Consider the following 17,792-nt stretch of genomic DNA (forward strand, 5'->3'; position numbering starts at 1 on the left):
AACCGCTCTCCAAGTGCCCCTGAGTTGCTGTTACTTAATTAGCTCCATGGCCATAAAAGGCTGGCTCAGCTCGGAGGAGGTGCCTAGCCCCAAAAAGCAGCAAACCAAAGCGTCATAAAAACACAGCCCCAAGAAGGGGAAGGGGAAGGGCAAGGTAGTAAATTCAGATCATCCTGGGTATGTGGTTTCTAGTGATGCTGAGACTCGGCCCCTGAGCCCAGCGTGCCCAGGCTTAGCTGGTCATGGAGGGAGGGTTACACCTCCCAGGAGGAGAAAGAGGCAAACCCTGGGCTTCGGTCCATATATTGTTTAATCGAAGCCAAAAGACAATGCACAAAACCTTTCAACCTCCCCATCCCATTTCTGGGGTTCCTGTAAAACTGACTATTGTGTCATCCCATGTCCCTCTCTCCCCCCAGCTAAGGCTCTATGTGGGAAATTTGTTATAGAATTTAATGCCAAGGAATCTGGTCTCTGAGAAGCTGGGTCATCAGGGTGTGAGAAAAGAGGTTTGGAATCAAACTCTTCCGAGTTAAAGGTTGCCTTGGGCACTTACTAGCCTCGAGGCTTTGAGGAAATCACCTCTCTGATCTTTGCCGTTAAACGAGGATAATGGGATCTTCTGAGAATTATTAGAAGATTAAGATTCTGTGTGCAAGGTGTCCAGCAGAGTACCCGCCACATACTCAATAAACATAGGCATATTGAATATATCCACAGAACACACTACCGCCTCTCTAGCTGGTCCTGTGAATGGAGACACTATTTATCATCATAAAGTTGCCGTGTGGAAATGATGCTCAGTGTTCGTCCCTTTCTCTTTCCCTCTGGCCTTTGCTCGGAGGTTCAGAGCCAAATTCAATGCTTAACCCAACTTTTGGCTACGGCTGTTTCCGACTTTCTCTTTCTATCAGCTATCTTGTACGCATATAGTTTGTTGCAACCTGTCTCACATTCATTTTGGAGAAAGGCCAGGAGCAAGTAAACAAACACAAACACAAATCTACATTCTGTACCATAGACACTCATTTCTGATCCTCTTGTTTGGAAGGTCACCTGAACCCCGACCCTCCCTGACTCTGAGACAGAGGGCACTTGGCCTGACCAAAGCCTGAAATACCTACTATCTGGCTCTTTACAGAAAAAGTTTGCCGACCCCTGGTCTAACCTGGTGAAGCAAAGTCTGGAGGGGCAGGTGGGGCAGTGGAACTACTGGGATGCATGGAGTTCAGTCTGACCCCAAGGAGCTTACTTGGCTGCAGGAGAAGACAGGGGCCACCAGGAACAGGAGAGAGGGTACATAATGCCACACGCAGTTGGACCAGAGGGTGCTAGAGAGAGGAGATCTCATGGAGGGAGCTGCATTCACAGGGTGAACAGGGCTTCCAAAGTCTCCAGAAATAAGAGGTAGTCCCAGATGAAGGAGAGGACACAAAAGCTAAATGAAATAAGGGGCCCCGTATAAAGAAGACGGTCCACGAGAAATCACGCCATCAATCACGGAGGGATATGTGTACAGATGTATGCACGCTCATGGATGTGCTAGAGGTTGTCCATTATCTGTGATTTTTAAAAGCATTACAAGTTGTTGGTGAGACAAGAACAGGAGCGAACAGTCCAAAATAAGGCCAATCGTGAGAAATAAATCAGAGATAATAACAAACAGCACTAATTGGTCACCACCCTCTTTTATGGTAGACTCAGATAGAGCTTCAAAATGTCTCTCAACCTAAGCTCCAGCCCCTCTGCCCGTTAGGAGCTAAGCAAAATATGTAGCCTATTTGCCATCTTTGAACTAGATGGAATCACACACTCTTGGGCTTGTTGGAGAGGGGCCTACGGGGCTGGCCAAGCCAGGGGGCTATACTGGGGTGGGGTAGGGACTGGAAAATGCATGAGGCCCTCCATTAGCTTCCTGGCAGTCCAGGGGGGGCCGATGAACAGACTGTGACTGGGAAGTACTTAGGTCAGGCAGTCAGGGAAGACAGGGTGTCATTATTTATCCACACGGAGTGCTTGGCGGCTGTTATTTCTTTATTAATAATTTCCTGTGGGCTCAGAGGTGCCCACAGCCACAGCATCACCTCATTGGTGGCCCCGTGGCCCAGCTGCAGCTTCAAAGACTGGGCCTTCCTTTGGGTGTGGAAGGACCAGGCAATTAGTACCCGCCTCCTCCCTCCTCTGCCCAGTGAGTCAGAGAGATGCTTGGTCAGCAGCCCTTTCTGCTGGCCAGGCCCCTGAGGACTGCAGACACCCTCAGTGCAGGGCTGCTGGTGCCCGGGGTGAGGAGTCGCAGTGTGGCTATCTCCTTCTCCCTGGAGTGTGACAGAAGAGAGCACACAGTCCCCTTTCCACAGAGCCCCCTGTTCACTGCCAAGGCAGGTGCCTCATTCCAGGGGCACTTCTGTGCCTTCCTGCTGGGGCCTTCGTGGAGTCCAGCAAGGCCAAGACTGCCCCGTGAGCTCAGGTTAGGTGAGGAGGCGAGGGCCTGGAACCTGCTGGGGGAGCTGAGGCCTACGCAGAGATATAATGGCTCAAGGCGAGTTACTGAAGGTGAGAATGGAGGTGAGGGTGGAGAACATTCCAGGCAGGTGGGACAGGTGTGCTAGCAGAGGACAGAGAGCATATGTGCACACCCAATAAATGGAGGTTCAGGCAGGCTGGGTCATAGAGTGCAAGGTAGGCATGGTGCGGAGGGCCTGGTGTCCCTGATCTGTGTGTGCAGGAGCCAGATCACAGAGGACTTTGTGGCAGCTGAACGTTCGGACTTCCTCCTGAATTCATCAGTGGTCACACACAACAAGTGGTATAATTAAATTAGGGTTTTAGAGAAACTTGAAATCTGGAGGCCAGGCGGTCTATCAGGTCTGACCCATTGGACATTGTTGAGAGCTAGGAAAGAGGGCTAGACAATTATAAGCATTGCTAAGCAGAAAACCTCTTGAAGGTCACTAGAATGGATAAGGAAGAGAAACAAATCGTCATCCGAAATAAGCTTATCAACCGGAGACAGACAGATAGTTCCTCCTGAACCCAGAGCAAAACTCCTCCAGAGCTCAGAGCTATGCAGAGATAACAGCAACTCCCGCTTTTGTAACTTGCTTGCTTGCTTCTCACTGTATAAAAGAGCTAGCCTGTGAGCGTTCGGCGCGGCTCTCATCTGCAGCTCTTCAGAGCACCGTGTCTCCGGGACACATCGAGAGTCCGCCCCTGAGCAGGTTAAAAGAATTGGCCATTAAAGTAACATCTCTGAAAACGTCCTGAAAGTCTCCGAACATCTGTTTCTTGCGTCAGTGGGTGCAACAGACATCACCCAGAACAAGAAAAGAAGGAGTCCCACCTACTGTGGGCCATCACGGGCAAGCTGGGTCCACAGTGGGCACTGGCATTAAAGGGGTATTGACAGACCCGGACTCTCCTAAGAGAAAAGGGAACAGAAATAGTTAAGACCCTTCGACCAAACACAAACCACTCAGCCAGGTGCCTCTGACTCACAGCCCCCGCCCACAAGTACAGAGCTTCATCACATGCAGGATGGCCCCAGCGGAGGGAGAGGAGGAAGGCTGTGAGCGGCACGGCCCCCCAGGCCTGGCACTTAGTAGGTGATCTACATAGTTAGCACTTACAGAGAGCATACTGTGCACAAGGCGTTGCACTTCACATGTACATACTCCATTCTAGCACCCCCAGACTCCACAAGCGAGGCGCTGTTGTTATCCCCCTTTCACAGACATCAACTTTGAGACTCAGAGAGGGAAAGTAACTGCTTGAGGCTCTACAGCTCGTAAGTGGTAGAGCCACTGCAAGTGAATGAGTGAAGGAGAAGGGAACAGGGAGGTCCTGCGAGGCTTAGGAATAGGAACGTGAGATGAAATGGAGCTGAGGAGACCAAGGGGGTGGCGGGCGGTGAATGCAGGCCTCTGAGGAGCCTGCGGGGAATGGGCAGCGGAGCCCACTCTGTGCAATTAAATGACTTTCTGTACAGGAGGCCCAGGACAGCCTCTGACACCAACGAAGAGCTCAATGGACCTTAGCTGCCAGCTGTGCCCTCTTTTTGCAGCTGGTGCATCTTCTCGAGTTCCCTACCTCTCTAATTGCTGCGTGTGGTGGTCATTTGTCCATCTCTCCACTTGTCCTCCTACCCATCTGCTCATTCTCCATTTTATTGGGACCTCAAGAGGATGAACAATAGATAAATTCTCAAGGCCTGCAGTGTCCTGTGGGCCTGCAGGATAGAGGCAAATACCTTGTTTAGAATGAAGCGAGACATTCTTCTCAGTCATACCAGTTCTTCCTCAAAAGAAGCCTATTTAATAGCTTGGGGAGGGAGGCCCAGAAAGTTAGCAGTCTCCCCTCTCATTTTCCAAGCAGATGAATTGATGGGAAAGAGCCCAAATTCTGGGCAGCCAGAATGGACACCAGGGTAAGGTGGCTCAAAGTCCCCTTCTTAAGCCAACTTTGAAACAGAGGTGAGTCAGGGGCCTGAAGAAGGAGGGACGGAAAGACAGCGATCCCATCCTAGACTGTGATGATTCGAGATCGTCACGGAACTGCAAATACACTTCAAATCACTGTAGAACCCAAAGTTATGCTTGAAGGCAATTGATGGAAATAGCATTTCATATGGAAAGTGCAGGTCTTATTCATATGTGATAAAAAAGGTTCTCTTTGACACATCCCAGGATATTTCCCTTCCTGTTCTGCCTGCTCAGATTCCCTCCTTCCTCTGTCCCCTCCCTTCCCCAGAGGGGGACCTCGGTGAACAGGGAGAAGAGACGTTCACTAACGTTCAGTAGCCTCTGGGACTGGGCTGGGGAACTGGGGAGGCTCTGGCGGAATAGGCTCCAAAGGAACTGAGAGGTGTAAGGACAGTGGACGGGAGTGTTAGAAAAAACAAGCAAACAAACACCCGGAACGCTTCACTGGATTTGAGTCCCTTTCACGGTATTTGAGAAATACCAATAAAGGACTTGAGTCATGTTGAACTTCCTTTCGGCTTCTGATCTGTGTTCTTTTAACCATGACACTGCTCCGGGCCTGAAGCCCGGGTCACTGCTTTACAAACTGTACTTTCAGCTAATTTCCTGGCCAAAAAAAACAATCTATGAGACACATTGATACATATCCAGTGAGTTCTCCAGTTCATCAAAGACTAGGCATCGACTTGCCTCATTCAATCATTTATTCATCAACACTCATTGAGCTCCTAACAAGCACTGAGCATGTTTAAGGACCGGTTCTGGTCATAGGGGGTCTGGGAAGATTCCTCCTCCAACCATCCAGGCCCAGTCCTGGGCCCTACAACACACCCACTGAGCTGCTTCCTTATCTTCACCCTTTCCCTGGCTCCTGGTGCCCCCAAAGCACACCCACAGGTACTGGCTGTCCCCATGAGTGTAGTCCAGCCTGAAGAAGTTGCCAAACTTCCACCTGTGCCCCTAGTCAGACACCACATTATTTTTTTCATGAATTTGACCTCCCGCTTGGCAATGACAAAGTTAAGGGCCATGTCTTACTGAGCTGTAAGCCCCAGAACTCAGTTTGGGGTCTGGCACAGAGCAGACAGAAGTAAATAACTGTGGAATTTCAGAATATCTGTTTGGTCCCATTCCATCAACCAGCAAATTAGAATGGGCTCATTCAATGTGGAAGGCACTGGCTCTGAGACCAGCCAGTGGCATGGTGGGCATAGTCACTGGGCCCCGGAGCCAGCAGTGTCTTGGGGGATGGACAATGGGAGTAGGGAGAAGAGGGGCTGAGTCTAGTCTGGGGTGTGAGGGAGCAGGGATGGTGTAGGAAGTAGGCTGGGGAAGGACTTCTGGAGGGAGTGACATTTACATCAAGTGGGAACTAGCTAGAATCAGCAATATTCAACACAGGCTGCATGTAAAAATAACCTGGAGAATGATACCAAGATACTGCTGACAGGGCCTCACCCCCAGACACTCTGATTCAGTGGGTCTGGAGTGGGTCCGAACATCATCTTTCCTTCCTTCCTTCCTCCTTCCCTCCCTCCCTTTCTTTTCTTTCTTTCCTTTTCTTTTCTTTTCTTTTTCTTTTCTTTTCTTTTCTTTTCTTTTCTTTTCTTTTCTTTTCTTTTCTTTTCTTTTCTTTTCTTTTCTTTTCTTTTCTTTTCTTTTCTTTCTTTCTTTCTTTCTTTCTTTCTTTCTTTCTTTCTTTCTTTCTTTCTTTCTTTCTTCTCTCCTTCCTTCCTTCCTTCCTTCCTTCCTTCCTTCCTTCCTTCCTTCCTTCCTCCCTTCCTTCCTTCCTTCCTTTTTTTGAACCTTATCAAATGAGTCTAACATGAGAGGCCAGGGTAGACTCCCGTGACACTGGTTGGAGGTGTAGGTGGAGGAAGAGGGTGCAGTGAGCATGTGCGTAGGTCCTGAGCTGGGGAAGAGCGTGGCAGAGTCTTAGGAACTACAAGTACAGGGATGTGGAGGTGAACATGGGGAGAGACGGCGTCTCAGACCTCGCCATCAGTGCCAGCAAGTCCACAGCAGGATGCCACAGCTCTACAAGCTGCCTGGGAACCTGCCTGGCTGTCTGGGGGAAAGGAAATATTCAGGGCTCAGGCTACCTGTGTGCAAGGCCATCACCCCAAATCTCCCTTGACACTAGTGATTCTTGAGTGGTAGTTACTCCCCACTGCGTCCAGGCCGCTGGAGGAGGCGTGATGAGGAACACCTAGCCAGGTGGGGAGTGTGATGGCACCAGGAGTGACAGTTATTTTCTGCAAAGGCTGACTGTGGCCTTGCTGCCCCATCCCAGATACTGATGGAAGGAAATCAGAATCCCTGCAGGTGCAGCCAGTGAAAAAACCATGTGACATAGTAGCATTTGGCAGATGCAGTGGAAAGAACATGTGACTTTAAAACCAGAGAGAACCAGGTTCAAATTCTGATCCTGAAATACTGCCATTCAAACTCATAGTTATTCATCCTCTTGCAAGCTCAGTTTTATTTTATTTGCAAAGGGAATTTATAATGCCTCTGTGTAAGCCTGGGAAGGATTTGACCATGGCAACGGAAAGGTCCAGTCACCTGAGACAGAAGGTTGTCTCAATGATGCTGGGGTGAGAGTGGTGGCATTTCATCCTTTGAGATGATGCTGCGATTCATAAACCTAGAACGATATGACCTTCCATTATGGTCATCATTGATCATGAATATCATATTCACATTTTATGCTTTGGTTAATTAAAAAAGTTCATTATAAGAAGAATGATAAAAAACACTTTGCCAATGTTTCATTATTAAATTGATTCTATCATGCTTTGCTGCTCTCCCAAGAGACGATGATAAAAATTTTTATGGTGAGAAGTGTGAGATATATTTGTCCTCAACACTATATCTTATGAGTCAGAAATCAAGGGATAATAATAGTAATGATGACTGAGTGTCTATACCTCTTAGAGCTCTTACATAGATTGATTTTAATATGAACAACAGCTTTTCCAGGTAAATATTAATATCTCCATTTTACAGAAGAGCCAGTTCCTTAGAAAGAACAGGCCACAAGGATCTTCCTGGGTTGGGCTTCCCAAATGGAGCTGTGGGGAGAAGGGGAGGCCGCCACTCCCTCAACCATGCCCCGTCTGCGTCTCAGCCTCAGAGACAGCATCGGCTCTGGAGGCCTGAAGCAAGTGCTGGGACTTGGTGAGTTGGAGAGGAAAAGAGGACCCCGGCTGGTGGTCTGCAGCCCAGATGCTTCCAGCCACCACATGGTAGGAGCTGCTGGCCCTGGAGTGGGCTCAAGCATGTCTCTTGCCTTCTCGGGTTTACTAACAGGTCATTTTTATTCTATGAATTTGGTGCCAGTCTCTGCAATGCCTTTCTCTCTGCTTAGCCCGTTAGCTCAGCCTCTCAGGCCTGGGATTACCTCTTCCTCACTACCTGCCCCCCACTACCCTGTAAAAATATAGCACAGGTGATATGCCCCTTGGCTTTCAAGTTTCACAACACTGGGTCTGAATTCCAGTTCTGTTACTCAGTAGCTCTGTGACTTCAGCATGTTACTTAATTGCTCGGAGTTCTGGGTTTTTCGTCTGTGAGGTGAAGATAATATATCCCTCATGCAACTGCTGTGAGGCTGAACGGGAGACTGGATGTAACTATGCCTCACCCATTGCATGCACACAGTGAGTGGTCAGTGAGTGTGTACCCATTCCCTCTCTTTCCTTGAGCAAGTGAGGCTCAGCATTCTCCTCCATGACTCGTGTTTCCTGGCTTTTTGCTACCGGTTCAAACTGAAGCAGGCCGAGGCTCAAGATTTGGATGAACCAGCTCTCAGTTTCCACTGAGATGCGGAGTTCTATAGCCCACCCCTTTACAAAGCTTCCCAGAAGCTCTATGGATGGCAGACTCATCTCTCCTGTTCTGGGAGGGAGACTCATTTCTCTGGTCAACCTTGTAACCATCAGACTGGCTTGGGGGAGGAGGTGCTTGTCTAAATGGCTCTGAATTAAGCTTGGACTTGTGACCTCTCCATTAATATCCTGCAAATCAGTCATACCTGGGCTGGAACATGCATCTCAACTACTAAAGGCTCCAGGTCAGTGACAGGGAAACGCAGGCAGTACCAAGAAACTGGCAAATCTGGTTTGACTTCAGTTTGAAGTCCCCATTAGCTGCTTCCATGTCCGGCTGTGGGACTTGCAACCATGCAAAAAGTATCAACTTTCTCCTCTCACTCAAAAGAGCTTCCAACCAAAGAGTCTAGGCTAAAAGTGAGGCCAGGGAAGGAATCGGGCCAGTTGGAGGCCCACCTTCCACCTCCAGTGATTGAGACTTGGGTTCACCTGCCCCTTGCAGGGTGGTCTGCTCCCGGTCCTGTACAGTCATGGCCTTACCCTAAGAGGGAAGGAAGAGGGTTTCATTTCATGCAACGGAGCAGATCAGTTGGCAGTGACTTTCTGGAGCTCTGTGCTGTGGAAATGAAGCTACACCTGGCTCCACAGGAAGGAGTGCTATCATTAATGAGTGTGTCTACCACGGGTATGGCAGTGGGGAGTGTCAATTCATGGCACACACTTGTCATCCCTGCCCTATGGTAGAAAACATGGCATTATAAGTCGAGTCCACACGCCCAACATCAAAGGTATGTGGATGTTATTATATGTGAGGCCTTTTGCTCTGCTGAGAACTTGGAGGGGGTCTGAGATGTGAGAGGAGGTAGGGAGCTCAGGGTTGGGGACGCTTGAATTGCTCTGAGTAACAGAGGGAGAAAATACTGGATTTCCACGCTCATCTGGAGGGAAGGAGACGAGGATAAGGAATGAGAGTGAGAAGAAAAGAATATGCTACCAGGATGGTATGGGGCTGGGATGCTGTTTGTGAGGCACAGGATCACAAGTTGAAGCCAATCAGGAGTAGGAGGCAAGGGACTGCAGGAGCGGTTTGGAGGACAGGCTTTGGAGTCAGACTGCCTGGGTTCAGTTCCCTAGCTCTGCTACTTCCCGGCTGTGTGGACTTGAACATGTTTCTTATCCTCTCTAAGCCTCAGTTTTATTGATCGATTGGGCACATCAACAGTGTCTAATTCATAGGGTTGTGGGGACAATAAAGTCAAATAATATTGTATATATAAAACACTTAGCACAATGCCTCCCATAAAATAAGCACCCCGTAAACATTGGCTTTTGTTATTTTTATTTATCACACACAGAATCTAATATCCAATATGTAAATACATGCATTTCTAAAACACATATCCCCGCTTTGTCTCACCAGCAAATCTTTAGTATACTCTACACACATGTGCATTGTCTCGTGTGAAAGAGATTGGGTTTCCAATGCAGAAAATGTGACACGGAGTCAACCTGGGCAGGGTGGAAAGTGAATAAAATGTGATTTGCTCCCTGATACCCCCACACCCGAGAGTCAGGAGACCTGGGTTCCAATCTGACCTTTGTCATTAGTTCAGTGAGAGCCTTAGCCCCCTACCCATTATATGAAACAAGTGTCTAGTGTCCTGCCTAACCACAGATTCTCATTTGAACAGGATGGATACAATCAAGTAACATAAAATTACCAATGAAATCCATTGAGTACTAAGTGTCAGATTCTGCTTAACATTTTCACACTTGTTCTCTTATTTAATATCATAATAACAGTCCACACTGGGCATAAGGTCCTCACTTCTCACACAAGGACATTGAGACAGAGTACCTTTAAGGAACTTGCCCCAAATCACTCAACTATTGAGGGGGAAAAGCCAGGATTACAATGCAGGCCTCTCTGGCCTTCAAACTCCTATTCATCTTCACACCTTAGTTTCAAAAGCCCTCTGACACGTCAAACACACCGTACAAATGGAAGGTACCTAAGCCTCTTATTATTATGCTATTTTTGCCTTTGAATCATTTCCTCAAAGCTGGTGACACAGTAGCAATACACAGAAAGTGGAAGCCAACCAAATGTTCATAAAAAGATGAATGGATAAACAAAATGTGCTATATCCATGAAATGGGACATTATTAAGCCTTAAAAAGGACTGAAATTCTGACATATACAACAATGTGGATGAGCTGCAAAGACCTGTCCTAAGTGAAATAAGCAAGACAGCAAAGGACAAAGGCTGGGCGATGCACTGGTGTGAGGTGTCTAGTGTAGTTGAGTAAATGGAGACAGAAAGTGGAGCGGTGGCTGCCAGGGGTTGGGCTGGGGGTGGAACGTTTATTGCTTAGTGGATACAGAGTGTCCGTTTGGGAAGACAAAGCTCTGGGGATGGGCGGCGCTGATGGCAAGCACACCGTGAAGGGGTTTAATGCCACTGAAGTATGCGCTTAAAAATGGTTAAAATGGTTCGTTTCATGTTAGGTATATTTTACCCCAATTAAAAAAAAGAGAGAGTGACAGAGCAGGAAAGTGCCATTTCCCCTCAACTGTTAGAATGTTTACACAGAAATAGCCGTTCTTATCATCACTGCTAAATCAGAAGGGCAGCTCTCCCTTCTGGGCTGCGGCTGCTCCACCGTGACGCTCATATCAGAATCTTAGAGTGGCAGACACACGTGGTTTAGAAATTATATCCAATGTTATAGTTTTATATTTAGACATAAAAGTTACCTATTACTTTTATAATATACCTCATCCAAATCCTGCAGGCTGGTCGGACATGGGGTTCAGAAGGGTGGGACACCCTGAGTCGAGGCATCTGAAATCGGAGGTGGTTGGGTAATTTTCGGCTTCTGTTAGGAGCTGCTGCCCCCTCCCCATGTGCTTGCCTTCCCCAGCGCCTGGCAGACCTCCAATTACTCCTGATATCGCTAGTATTACTGCCTCCCACTGCCCACCTGTCTTCTTCCGCACCTCACCTCTTGTTGCCGCCTGGATGTCCAGTTCACAAGCCTGTGAATCATAATGTCCAGGCTGGGAAGCAGTGAGTGATAGTGGTGACTCACCCCGAGCCACACCCGAAAAGGAACCAGACAGCACAGGTGATGAGCTCCCCGATGCATTCCCCGCCTGCCAGGGAGGTCTAGCCCTGCTCGGGCAGCCCCTGCGACACAGTGGCCTGGTGAGGTCAGCAGAAAGCAAGCCTGTTTCCTTCTGTCCAGCAGTGGTGTTTGTCTGGCCTTCGCTGTGCCACCTGACCTGGTGTTTTCTGGGGCATTGAACCTGTGTTTACTTTGAACAGCCTCGCTCGCTGAGCTCATGCTGGGGACAGGAACACAAATGGAGGAAGGGACGCCTGCGGTTCTCCTCTCTAGAACATTTTCTTTCCAAACACAAGTTGTTTGTCTTGAAAGGCTCGATTTCTCAATGGCAGGCAGAGAAATAATCAGTAGACTACTAGTAATAATTATCAGTCTTTTTTATGTAGTGCTCACTATACTCAGGTATTATACTAAGCACGCTATACAGAATAACTCTGAAACCTCACAAGAACCCTGTAGAGTAAGAACTCCATTTTAGTGATGGGGAAACTGAGGCCCGTAGGGATCGAGTCACTTGCTCAGCACAACACAGCCAGTAAGGGGTAAGGTCACAATTTGAACTCAGGAAGTCTGGCCTGGACACCTTGTCTTCGATGTCTCAGAAAATCTGAGCTCTAGACTAGGGGGCCATCCCTGGTTCCCCAAGTCCCCACCTGTGCTCGGGATCTAATACTGCGTCTCTGTCGCCCCGCACCTGTGTCCCTGACCTGATATGTCTCCTGCTATGCAGCTCACCTCAACCACGGGCTTTGTCTTGTTGAGTCTCCCTCCTAAACAAATCTCAAAGGTGTCTCCATGGAGTCCAGACCACCGTCATCTCTTGCTTAAATTCCTGCAATTTCCCCTTAAGAGATCTCCCCGCTTCTGTTCTGACAAGCCTCCTCCCTGTGCACCTCCCATACATGAGCCAAAGTCACCTTTCATTATCACAAACTGGAGCCTGTCACCTTCCCTCTGCCAGGTCCTATTTAAAACCCTTCTCCAATAGCTTCCTGTTGCACCAACCTGCTTCCCAGAGCCTACAAGGCCTGACACTCACTGGCCATGTCTTAATAATGCTCCTTCCTCTCTCACCCATCACTGACTCCACCTTAACTGGCCTCCAGCATTTGCCAAGCTTCTCCCAGCACTTGGCCCTCACACACATTCTTTCGTCTACCTGGGTCTGGCAGGTTCCTGTTCACCCCGGAGGTCTCTGGTTTAAATGCCAGCTCTTTATAGTCACCTGACTCTTGTTACTACTAGATTCTCCTGTTACCGTCATAACATCACAACTTGAAATCATACACTTGCGTTTCTTTATTTTTCTTTTTGCTCACCATCTTCCCCCACCCGACTACAAGCTTCACAAGATCAGGGACATGTCTGTTGAAGTCACGAGTGTATGTCCAGGCCTCATGTTATGGCAACAGAGTACACTTGAGCTGCTAAGTAGGTAGGCATTTGTAGAATCGTTTTGCTGATTTCCATCCCTACCCCCGGGACTAGGGTGAAATCAGTGTGCCAGGTTTCCTTCCTCTGGCCCCAGGGAAGCAAACCTGAGTTTAGACGTCAGCTCAGGTCTAACCAGCGGAATAACAGTACATCAGCTCTCTGCAGGGAAACGTCCCTGATTTGCAGCACTGGCTGATTTCCGTGGTGTGAACATTCCCACTAGAGCTGATTTCAAGCAACCAGTGTGATGTCGGTGAATGCAGAGTTGGGAAGAAATGCATGTAATTAGCTCTTGTCGGCCAGCAAGAGCCTGCTCCAGTGTCCCGCCCGGCTCAGCCAGGTCTAGAGCCCATCTGATCCTCAGTAAGGGGATTCAAGGGGCCTGACTTCCACACTCAAAGGGCTCAGCACGAAGCACCCTCTTTGCCAGCTCCATCTTTGACCAGGTGGCATGGATCTGGTGCCATGGCTGGTGGTTCTAAGTTTGGACTTTGGTGTCTGTAATGTAGCTTCCCCTGCCGCCCAGCTATGTGACCTTGAATAAATCAAATAGCCTTCTACGTCTCACTTTCCTCTGCTGTAAAGTAGAGATAATAATGGACATAATGTGGTTCTTAAGATGATTAAATGAATTTCTGTGTGTAAAGCGCCAACTATAGAGCAATAGTTAAAAGCCTAAATAAACTCTGGAGGCTGGGTTCAAATACTGGTTCTGCCAGTAATTAGCTGCGTGACCTCAGGCAAGTTACTTAACCTCTCTGTGCTTCAGTCTCTAACTTGTAAAATGGAATAATAGTAGTACCTATCTCATAGAGTTGTTGTGACAATTAAGTGACTTCATAAATGTAGAAAGCCCAGCACAGAGAAAATGCTGTTATGGTTTGGGATTAAGTGTCAGTAGTACATATAAAAGTCCATAACACAGTGTCTGGTACACAGAAAGTGCTTGATAAATAGTTGCACCTTTCATTGTTAATAATACTTGATCTTGCACTGTGGTCCCCACCTCCAGTCCCCACCTGTGCCCCAGGCCTAATACTGTATCTCTATCACCCTGTGCCTCTGTCCCTGATCTAGTATGTCCAGAAACCTGCTCGCTCCCCTCTGTCACCCCAGTCTGGTGTGGTCTTGCTGCTTGAACTTACTGCTTGTCTCATTCTCTTGGGACACCCAGCTCTTGCTCGAGCCCCCTGACCCCCTTTCTGCCTGTATGGGGCTCTGGAGCCCCAGGGCATCACGCGAGCCTTGCTGGGTGGGTGACGGACGTTAGCATAGTCTTTCACTCAAGGCCCTCCCAGCCTGGTCTACCCTCCCTGCTCTCCCTAACCATGTGTTCTGGCCTTCTCAGGATACAGGGTGGAGTGCTCTCAGAGAGCTTAGGATGCGGGCAGCACAAGGGTGGTGAGAACGGGGCGATAACTCCGATGTACGCACATTTCCCTAACATGCAGAGCCCACTTGCAGGTGAGCCCCCAGGACGTGGTGTGAGCAGAGCATAGGGACTGAAAGTTGTGTTGACCTCAAATCCCCGGCTATATGCCTGCCCTCGCTGAACCACAGACTTTTCTACCTATTAAATGTGCAAAATAAGTTCTACCTGCTCAGTGGTACTGAGAAGGGCCAACAACAAAAAATGCGTGTGTACTGTCCATAAATTAGATGCTCAAAAAGGAGTGGCTCTCACAGAAGTCTTTCCAATCTACCCCAGACTCTCCTGCTTTTCCCAACGCTAAATGCTGGAGGGCCAGGTTGAGACCTCGGCCTTACTTTTCTCTACTCATACTCTTTGGAAGTTCCCATGGACTTTTTACACTCAGATTTATACCCCCAGCCCAGACCTCTCCTCTCAGCTCTGAGTCTGTAGAGCTAACTCCCCGCACAACAGCACCACCTGGATGTGTAGAAGGTGTCCACCCACCCCCCAGCAGGCTTTCCCTCCCTAGCGTTCTCCGTCGGAGCGAATGGCATCTCCATTCACCTCGCTGCTCAGGCTGGAAGCCCTCCCCACTGTCACGTGAGAGCCGTGATTCCTCTGTCTCCCACACCCCACGTCCAAACATGGCCAACCTTACCCCAGAATACATGCTGACCCTGGTCACTTCTCGGCTTCTCCACTGTCACCACCTTAGTCAGCGACCGTCATCGCTCTCGGTGCTAGATGCAGATTCTGAGTCAGTGGCTATGTGGTGAGGCCTCGGGGCCTGCGTTTCTGGCATGTTCCAGGTGATGTGGTGTTGTTGGGTCCCTGGACCACATGGAGAAGCCTCTAACAAGTGTCCACACTTGCCCACTCACTCCTCAGCAGCCAAAGGGATGTAAAATATAAATCAGATCGAATTACTCCCCTACTCAAAACCCTCCCCAATGTCTTCCCTTCAAACATGGAGTGAAATCCAAAGTGTTAGCATGACCTGCACCTTTCAGCCTAATCTGGCTCTAGAGGTCCCTCCTCACCTCACATCTCAGTGTCTCTCCTCCCTCACGGTACTTCACCACACGGCCTCCTTCCTGTTCCTCAGACGTGCCACGCTGCCACCAGGGTTTTGCATGTGCTGGTCCCGGTGCCAGGTGAATGCTGAGCTGGAGAGTCCAGTGCAGCAGGAAGCTCCATGAAAACAAGTGAGATGGAGCCCCTCGTGGGATGGGGGTGGGCCGTCGCCACTGAGAACTGACCCTGGAGCTCCTCCTAGAGCCATTCTCCCTGGGAAGGGAGGCCACCAGGCACTGACACTTGGCACTGTACATTGTGTCATTTCTGTTTGCCATTTAGAGAGAAACTTAGCTTGAAGCTGTGATGTGAGGCAACCGCAATGCAGCAAAGCCGAATGACACTGCTGAGCCCCTGCATGGACAGGTCTTCTCAAGGCGCATGTCCTGCAAGTGATGCCCTGCCCCCATCTGAATCCCAACTCCTGGGAAAGTGAAGAAGCAGCTGGACCATCTTCCTTCTCCAACCAGGCGCCCGGAGGTGTGCCAGCCTGCTGTTGGGTCCTCACAGTCAACCGTAACGTTCCATCCTGTCAGGTCATCCAGGCAAGAGGTGGAAGGTGGGCTGGGTCTGCCAAGTGAGGGGCTCTGAAGTCTGTGCTCAGCTGCAAGTCCTAGCTCTGCCAGCTAGGAATTGTGCTACCATAGGCAAGTTCCATAAGCTCTCTAAGCCTTGTGTTCTGTGTCTATAAATTGGGCAGGACAGTGGTTTGTTACCTCACGGGATTATAAATATGTTCATATGCATCATGAGCTTAGCATGGTGCCTGGCTCACGGTAAGCAACCAGTCAGTGCTAGCTATTTATTATCGCCATGCCTCATTATCTCTGGTTTCTTCCAAGAACACAGCAACCAGAGTGGCAGAGTCGGATGGAAATAGCATGAGTTATGATGCCAGGCACGTCCAGGTTGGAATCCCAGCCCTGCCCGTCTGCATGTCTTTGGGCAAGTGGCTTCACCTCAGTTTTCTCATCTGCAGAATGAGAATATTAACAGCAATGCCCTGGGTGTGTGAGGAGCACTCATAAATGCATGAATATAAAAGGCCAGGTGCTTAGTAGTGGCCTAATACATGTTAGTCTTCCTCCCTCTCGTCCTCTTCTACCTCCCTCTGAAGCTTGCCTCTGCATTCACAATGCTTCTCTTCCCCTGTACTGTCACGCTGAATAAATGAATACATTAAGTTAGTGCGAGCAGATACTTTAAGAATCCTGGCTGGTACACCTCCCAGGTTTCACTGCCATCCATCATGAAACACTAACAAGAGCACTCAAAGAAACACAGCATATCAGAGACAGAGCCGAGCTCCTCCATGGCTCCGTGGCTCTTGTGCCAAGTGTCACATGTTATTAAAGGCCAAGGGCAAGAGACGCTAAGATGAAGGGGAGCCCTAAGGAAGCACAGAAAAAGGATGGTGGCTGAGAACCTGCCCGTGCAGTGCTAGGTTCAATGCTGGGCAGCCTCCTGCCTTCCCCAGAGCTTTGCAAATAAAAACCAATGCCTTGAAGACTCAAAAAAAAAAAAAAAGGTGGGAATAAGCTAAATATCTATCGACAGGGAGCTAATTATAGAAATGCTAGTCCACGTGAAGTATTCCATACTCTGCATCCACTAGAAGGAAAGAAGTGAATTTGTATGTGCTGCCACAAAAAGCTGCCAAGTGAAAAGCAAGGTGGAGAATGCTATGTATGGATGGTTCCATTTATGCTAAGAAAAATCTCTGCAGTTGTACATGGATAGCTATGCATGCCAATGCGTGTACGGTAAGCCAAATTGCCATCTCTGGGCAGTGGGGAGGGGCCTTCGGGGCAGGCATGGAGGTTGAAACCACGTTTTTGCTTTCTACCTCACGTACTCCTATGCTATTGATTGTTTTACACATGCATTGCTTGGGAAGTTAAGAGAGAAAAAGGAAAAAAAAAGGATGGGAAAACCAATAATATTCAGTGGCCTGTTGGGCTGTGTGGTGAAGAACAGGCCCCATTGGGTCCCATTACGGGTCCCATTGTGCATCCCAAGCCCATCCAATCAAAGATGCTCCAGGTCTGGGGGAAGCCTTGCTTTCTCCCTGTACATTACGGTTGCTTCAGAGAAATGTCCAGACACGCTCCCTCACTGCCAATGCTTGACCTGCTTTGTCAGCACCTCTGCAGACGTTGCATTGCTTGATAACTGAGCTTCATCTTCGTCAGCTCTCTCCTTGTTCCAGGATATACTATGGTCTGCCATTATAAGACAATACATAGAATACAACTCCTTACCCTGGGACTCAAACTCAAGGTCCTGAAGGATCTGGCCTAACTAAATACTCATGCTTCTAGCTCAGAAGGAAAGCATATCTTGTTACGCTTTCTAATTCATCTTGCCAGAAATGGTTTTTAGAAACAGATGCCATCTGTCAAGGCTGCCATCTGCCCTGACTTGGCTTTG

At 48.8% G+C, this 17,792-nt stretch overlaps 1 protein-coding gene across 1 annotated transcript in view; it reads right to left on the bottom strand.

The window, feature by feature from the left end:
* Nucleotides 1-17,792, bottom strand: part of NAV2 (neuron navigator 2) — a 679,412-nt gene that overhangs the window by 402,622 nt on the left and 258,998 nt on the right. The window lies entirely within an intron of this gene.

Source organism: Desmodus rotundus, chromosome 5 (assembly GCF_022682495.2).
Source record: "Desmodus rotundus isolate HL8 chromosome 5, HLdesRot8A.1, whole genome shotgun sequence".
In the NCBI taxonomy this organism is placed as follows: Eukaryota; Metazoa; Chordata; class Mammalia; order Chiroptera; family Phyllostomidae; genus Desmodus; species Desmodus rotundus.